Source organism: Notolepis coatsorum (assembly GCF_963971535.1).
Source record: "Notolepis coatsorum genome assembly, chromosome: 10".
In the NCBI taxonomy this organism is placed as follows: domain Eukaryota; kingdom Metazoa; phylum Chordata; class Actinopteri; order Aulopiformes; family Paralepididae; genus Notolepis; species Notolepis coatsorum.
The window spans coordinates 88,622,814-88,631,173 of NC_140174.1; positions in this window are offsets into that span (position 1 = coordinate 88,622,814).

Consider the following 8,360-nt stretch of genomic DNA (forward strand, 5'->3'; position numbering starts at 1 on the left):
TCCCTCCTCACCCATCAGTGCATCCACAGCAACGCCCCCTCCTATCTAAAGGAACTCATTGATCCCCCGACCTCCACCCGCTCCCTCCGCTCTGGATACTCAAACACACTCCAACCCATACACAGGACACACCTCCGCACCATGGGCCGAGCTGGCCTTCTGCTCAGATGCTCCTCAGCTGTGGAATGCCCTCCCTGACCACCTGAGAGCACCACAGTCCCTTGAGGCTTTTAAAAGGGGTCTAAAACATTTCTTTTTAACAAGGCATTCGCCTAAATGGACCGACCGATGCCTTGTGTTTTTTTTATAATTTTGTTTTAGATTTTGATCTGAATGTTTCTTCCATTTCATTGGTTGTTTTATTCATTACATTTTTTTTTATCTTTACCTCCTTTCATGTAGCACTTTGAGATTGTCACAAATATAAACTGTGTTACAAATTGAATTTATTATTATAATCTTGTCAGTAACCTGTGGCAAAAGAATGTCCTCTTGTATAAGAAAAGAAAATAAATCATTCTCAAATGATTAGCAGAAAGTGGGTCGTTGAAGCAGTTTTTAAATCTGTCTTGGATTATGGAGATGTGATTATAGACATGCTAGGGCGGCTGGGTGGCACAGCAGAGATTGCGCTCGTCACCAATGCAAGAGACAGCCGTCATACTAACTCATTGGCAGAGTTAGAGGGTGGAAGTCGATGGGTGGTGATTTGGACGTTGTGGACAGCGACTCCTACAGGTCGGTTGGGGGATGCCTGCACAGCAGAGACAGGAAGTAGCGGGGGTAGTGTGAGCCTCCCATGCGTTACACCTCGCCAATGAGAGTCCGCGCTGGCAGGTGAAAAGATGTGACAGGCTGCCTCCTCGTGTACCGGAGGGGACACGTGATGCAAGGCTTCTATCCTCCCTACAACCGACCAGTGGGGGGCATAGTCGAGCAACGTTCAAGACAGGGGAGGGGAGAATTGGAAACTCGAAATTGGGATGGGAGAAAAATAGAAAATAATGAGAAAAAGTGGATTAAAAAAAGACATTTACATTTAGTCATTTCGCTGACGCTTTTATCCAAAGCAACTTACAAGTTCTATACAACAAGTCAGCAGGAAGGGTATAAATTTGGCAGCTAAGGGTAAGTAACATTGATTGTCAAACAGTGTTGAATTTGAGTGCTACAGACTTGAGTGCATATTAGCATAGTAGGTAATTATATAGGCAAAGTAGCTTCCTTAGTAGCAGAGGGCATACTAGTAAAAGACAGTACAAAGTATATCTATTATTTTTCTTTTCAGATATTGATTGAAGAAGTGTGTTTTTAGTTGACGATGGAAAATTGGTTGAGTTTCGGCTGACCTGGCTGTGGTGGGAAGTTTGTTCTACCATTGTGGAGCAAGGATGATGACCCCCCAGGAGCTCAGATAGGAGTGGGTCTGAGGCGGCCAGAAGATGTAGAGTGGAGGGGTCTTGAGGGTGTGTAGTTAGAGGTAGGCAGGAGTGGTTCGCTTTGCTGCACAGTATGCCAGGTCAAGGACCTTGAAGCAGATTTGTGCTGCAATGGGTACATCACTCAGCCCTCATAATTATCACCAGCGATAGTTATAATAGCCCATTGTATCCTGTACAATACGGTTGGATGGTCCTCTCTGGCAGAGAGACTTGATTTGCACGGGTATCTGTTTCTATATAAAGCCATTGTTGGAGATTCTCCCACTTACTGTATATCACTTCATTATGAGACTTGACCTCTGGACCATATCATACTCGCTCCAATGATTGGATTACACTTCAAACCCCCAGAGTCTGCACTGAACTTGAGAAATCTGTTTTTAGCTTCTGTGTCTCCTGACACATGGACACGTGGAAAGCTCAATGCATTAGTATCAATTGGACAGTTTAAATCAAACCATTTCAGCCCAATGTTTTTTTTATTTTTTATTATTATTATCTTTTTTCCTCCTTCTTTTTCTGTTTTTCTCTCCTCCCAATGTTAGTCGTTATGCCAATTCCCAATCCCCTTCCTGGTCGTTGCGCACTCTACCCCCTACCGTCGTTCTGGGAGGGCGGAGACTATCACATGCTTCCTCCGACACATGTGTACCCAGCCCACCACTTCTTTTCACCTTGCAGCGCGGACTCTCACTGAGAGAGTGTAACGTGTGGAAAGTCACACTACCTCTCTTAGATCCTTCCCTCGCTGTGCAGGCGCCCCGACCGAACTGTAGGAGTCGCTGTCCACAACGACCCAGACCCACCCACCGGCTTCCCTCCCACTGACTCTGCCAATCGAGCCAGTATGACGGCCGGCCAAGCCGGAAGCAACGCTGACAGCTGGATTCGATACCAGTGTTTCTTGCGTTGGTGACGAGCGCCTTGTCCGCTGCGCCACCCAGCCGCCTACAGCCCAATGTTTTTAATAGTTTCATTGAACGACTTTCTTGATGGATTTCACCATCTGGAAATCCATAACCCTGGATTTCCAGATGGTCCAGAGGTCAATTCCCCACCATAAGACAAACGGTGAAGCACAATTACACAAAAATCCAAAACAAAATCAAAGACGACCTTGATAGGTGGGCAAAACTTAAAAACTCAGTACAGGCACGGATATCAATAGTTAAGATGGACGTACTACCTAGAATCAACTTCTTCAGCTCAATGCTACCGTTACCCCCTCCAGAGGGTTACTGGAAAAAATTACACTCCTCCACATACAAATTTATTTGGAATAACAAACCACCACGTATAAAAAGATCCACCGCACAGAGAAATAAAGCAGACGGTGGCATGGCATTTGGCCCTATAATTACTCATGCGATCCGGATATGGCGTGAAACACAAAAAAAATATCCTAACCCACATAAATGGCACAATCATACTCCCTTATTCAATAACAATGCACTCTTGATTGGAAAACGACCTATAAGATTCCCTATATGGGAAAAGCAAGGCATACACTCATTAGGGGATGTTTTTAACAAACAGGGTTTTTGTAGTTATGAAGAAATACGGAAAAAATTTAATCTCACCAAGTCCACACATCTTTTTTACATACAGTTATTGTTATGTTTGAAGACTCAAGGTGTTCCATTAACGAAACCAATTGAACACCATAGATACCACAAATTCTTCTATGAAAGAGAGACATCAAGAGGTTTTGTTTCAGATTTTTATCATCAATTACTAACGTCCTCATATGAAACCCTCCACCTAGACTCCGTCTGGAGGAGGGATATACCAGACCTGGAAAGTGATTATGATTGGCAAGAAGCCTGGGCAAATGTTCGACTCACATCAAGGAACCCGGACCATCAACAAATCAATCTTAACTATATTCACAGGACATACTTGACTCCTATAAGACTGAAAAAAATGGGTCTTATACAAGACTCCAAATGCTCCTTATGTACAAATGGGGACGAGGGGACATTTATGCACATGTACTGGGACTGCCCACCAGTTAAGATATTCTGGAAAGAGGTGACCCAGCAATTATCAAATCTCTTAACTTGGAATATACCTGTACACCCCTCTGTATTACTGCTGAATGATGTTTTTGAGTGTGCAGTACATCCACAGCTAAAGAGATTGGTTTTATCGGGTATCACAGTGGCTAAAAAGCTGATAGCATCACGATGGTTCCAACCGGAAAAAATTTGCCGAAAGGTCTGGATTATTACATATCTCGATGTGATCTATCAAGAAATATCTACAGCAAGAATTTTGGGTCTCAATGAATCCAAAATGACATTGTGGTTAGAAGTGGTGGAGAAAATAAAAGCTAGCATATAATGGTAATGTCTGGTTAGGAGCGAGGGAAAATGGATGGATTATCCAATGGGGGGTCCGGGAGGGGGGGGTACGAGCTGGAGCATATGTGTGTACAGGTTTTTAGATAACAGGTATTAAGGGTATATCCTATATAAGACAATTAACTAAAATGTGATTTCATTGGATGTGCACTGTCAACTAATGCTTGTATATCTTATCGTGTGTTGTCATGTTTGTTTATGTGTTTGTTTAAAGAAATGATAAAAAAATTAAATCAGACGGGGCAATGACGGCACTTTTATATCACACTACCTCTCTTAGATCCTTCCCTCGCTGTGCAGGCGCCCCGACCGAACTGTAGGAGTCGCTGTCCACAACGACCCAGACCCACCCACCGGCTTCCCTCTCAGGGGTAGAGCAGTCGCCTGGTGATGGGAAAGTTCCCGGTTAAATTCTCGCTCCTCCCAGGCAGTGTGTCAAAGTGTCCTTGAGCAAGACACTTAACCCTTAATTGCTCCAGATGAGCAGGTTGGCACCTTGCATGGTCGCCTCCGCCATCAATGGGTTGAATGTGAGGAACAAAATTTTTTAAAGCGCTTTGGATAAAAGCACTATATACCTTTAACCTTTTGTTTTACCACATTACAGGTTTCCTTTTGAGTAACAATGGTCTTGGGAGTTGAATTTGGTCTTGCTTGTGGTCAAATAAATACAGATCTTAAAAGGAACATGCCATTCAGTAGAAAGCTATCTGGCTGCACGTTAGCCTAGCTTAGCACAATGAATGGAAGCAGACATAACCTAGGCATTGTCCAACTAACACCTCTCCCGAAGGCTAACCAGTCATGCCTGTTGTATCTTCGTTAATAAGAGACCGTGGTAGTTCTCAGTCGTGCTTTATTCACAGTTCGGTAGATTACATGTCTACAGTGGAACCGTAGGCAGTCCCTCTATCGGCTGCCTGACACTGACCCAGAGCGCTCCTTGGCGCATCTGGTTAACGGAACAGTAAGCAATGACATGCAAGACACACGTGACACAATAACCATGGGAGTTGTAGTCCTACAATACACTACACTCCTCCCCTACTCTGATTCCTGAAATTTACAAATCTAACCTGTCTGGGGGTTTTGCATTTCGTTTTGGTCTACTACTTCCCATGACCCGAGGACCAACAGGCCCTAGTATTTCTGCCAGTTGTGTAAAAATATCCCAGAAGAGATATGTGGAAAAAATCCTGAAACGTTTTGACATCCAAGAATGTAGAACAAGGGAAACACCATGTGATCAAAAACTAGACTACCAAGAGGATGCTCAGAAATTGACAGATGTAAAAATGTACAGAGAAGCTGTAGGTAGCCTCATTTATTTGACAACATGTACTCGCCCTGACCTATGTTTTGTAGTGAGTAAATTGTCACAGCATTTTGCTGATCCCACAGAGGAGCACTGGATTACAGCAAAACATGTTTTTTGCTATCTCAAAGGCACAGCAGATAAACAGCTTTGTTTCAGAAAGAGCAGCGAGGGCTTAGGGCTTAAAGCCTATAGTGATGCAGATTGGGCGGCAGACGCCACAGACAGAAGAAGTACCACAGGGTATTGTGTGAGTTTGAACACAAACAGCTCACTGGTTTCATGGAAAACAAAGAAACAGCCCACAGTGGCACTGTCAACTTGTGAAGCCGAATACATGGCTCTAGCTATGACAATACAGGAATGTATTTATCTAGAACAACTGCTTGAAGGAATGGATACCTATGTATATAAGAAAACTGTTGTTTATGAAGACAACCAGGGAACCATTGCAATTGCTAGAAACCCTGTGTGCCGACAGAGGTGTAAACATGTGGATATAAAATATCACTTCATCAGATCTGTCATCAGAGAAGAAAGGATGACACTTGTTTATTGTCCTACAGACGACATGGTAGCAGATGCTATGACAAAGCCTGTCTCCAAACTGAAATTGAGAAGATTTGCAGAGGTCATGTTTGGTGTGTAAATATTGCCTGTTATGTAATATTGACTGCCATATTCTTTTTGATGTTCTGAACTGTATTATTTTCTTTGAAAGATGTTTTTGAAAAAGTTGTACAGTATACACGACAGCCGTAAGTGGGAGTGTTGAGGTTATGTGTTATATACGATTGCATGTAACTGCTTAACTGTTTCCACAAGAGGGCGCTATAGGCGCAAGGGGACGTAGCTATTGATGCTGACGTCAGGTAAGAGGTATAAAAGGAGTTGTTACCTCCCCCTCGATCTCTTCCTCCGTCGCCTCTCACGAGAGAAGGTCTCATGTGCATAATGATGTGTGAATAATAAACCATGTCAAAGGCTAAAGAGAGGAACCTTGTCGTCATGGCCAAATTATTGTCGCTCCCCAGGTGACTCTGTCAACACAATACATTTTTGAATTGTAACCCTTTAAATGCCAGTTTGTGTGATGGCATCACAAATTATTGTTAAAAAAACACAAAAAGTTAAATATTTTCAATATATCAAATGCAAAGTACATTTTTCTGGGGGGGATTATTACAGCATGTGTCAATGATTAGCAACAACACAGATTTTGATGGATTTTTTGTTTTTTGTAATGTCAGATTTAACAACAACTCTTTTCAGAATATATAGAGTATTTCATTTTTTATCTGACATTACAAAAAATCTAAAAATTAAAATGGTTATGATCAGGGCTGAAGTTGAATAAAAGATTTATGACTGTTTAGACTGCAATACTCTCTGTCACAGTGATCTCCTGGTTGTTCCCCACCTAGGTTATCTAACTATAGCGCCGCCGCAACAAGAAACACTGGCCTGGCCTGCTTCTAAGTTCAGTGGCCTGACTGCAAATATATATATATTTTATTTTCAAGTACCACCAGCAGTACCACCAAGTACCACTAGTGGTACGCGTACCACAGGTTGAGAACCACTGGTCTAAAACAGACTACACCATCTAACCCCTGCAGCACTTGATCCATTGTTCGTTGAAATATGGCTGGAGCGCTGGCTACACCATATGGCAAGCGATTGTATCTGTACAACCCTTTTGGTGTGTTGATTGTTAAGTATTGCTTGCTCTCCTCCTCGAACTCCATCTGCTGATATGCCTGTGTCAAATCTAGCTTTGTAAAATGTTTCCCTCCTGCTAACTTGGCAAATAGGTCTTGTGTTTTGGGAAGAGGATATTGATCTACATCCAGAAATGGATTTACTGTTTCTTTGTAGTCCCCACATATGCAAACTGTGTTGTCTTTCTTTGGTATATTCACTATGGGTGCTGCCCCACTCACTGTGTGGCACTGGAGAAATAACCCCTTGCTTCTCCAAGTCATCTAGCTGTTTGTTTACGGCTTCCCGCAAAGCATAGGGAACCGACCTGGCTTTGCAAAACTTAGGTTTTACATGTGGGGACACATACATTTTAGCCTTAACCCCTGTCACTTTACCCAAACCATTGCCAAATACCTGCGTATATGTCTGACACAGGGACTCTACTGGATCCCCTATCCTGTTGACCTTAGACCAGTCTAGGTTTAATGGTCTTATCCAATTATGACCCATGAGTGCTGGACCCCGCCCCCTGGCTACCACTAAGAGTAACTGCAACTTCTGTTCCCCACACTCAACTGTGACCGCAGTTAAATCATTTTGTGTCCTGTACTGTGCAGGACAGTGATGAAACAGTAGCAGGACAGTGCATCACTGTGATTAAACAGTAGCAGGACAGTGCAGGACAGTGCATTACAGTGATGCAACAGTAGCAGGACAGTGCAGGACAGTGCATCACAGTGATTCAACAGTAGCAGGACAGTGGATCACAGTGATGCAACAGTAGCAGGACAGTGGATCACAGTGATGCAACAGTAGCAGGACAGTGGATCACAGTGATGCAACAGTAGCAGGACAGTGGATCACAGTGATTCAACAGTAGCAGGACAGTGGATCACAGTGATGCAACAGTAGCAGGACAGTGCAGGACAGTGCATCAGAGTGATGCAACAGTAGCAGGACAGTGCAGGACAGTGCATCACAGTGATTAAACAGTAGCAGGACAGTGGATCACAGTGATGCAACAGTAGCAGGACAGTGGATCACAGTGATGCAACAGTAGCAGGACAGTGCAGGACAGTGATTCAACAGTAGCAGGACAGTGGATCACAGTGATGCAACAGTAGCAGGACAGTGCAGGACAGTGCATCACAGTGATGCAACAGTAGCAGGACAGTGGATCACAGTGATGCAACAGTAGCAGGACAGTGCAGGACAGTGCATCACAGTGATTCAACAGTAGCAGGACAGTGGATCACAGTGATTCAACAGTAGCAGGACAGTGGATCACAGTGATGCAACAGTAGCAGGACAGTGCAGGACAGTGCATCACAGTGATTAAACAGTAGCATTACAGTGGATCACAGTGATTCAACAGTAGCAGGACAGTGGATCACAGTAGCAGGACAGTGGATCACAGTGATTCAACAGTAGCAGGACAGTGGATCACAGTGATGCAACAGTAGCAGGACAGTGATTCAACAGTAGCAGGACAGTGGATCACAGTGATGCAACAGTAGCAGGACAGTGGATCACAGT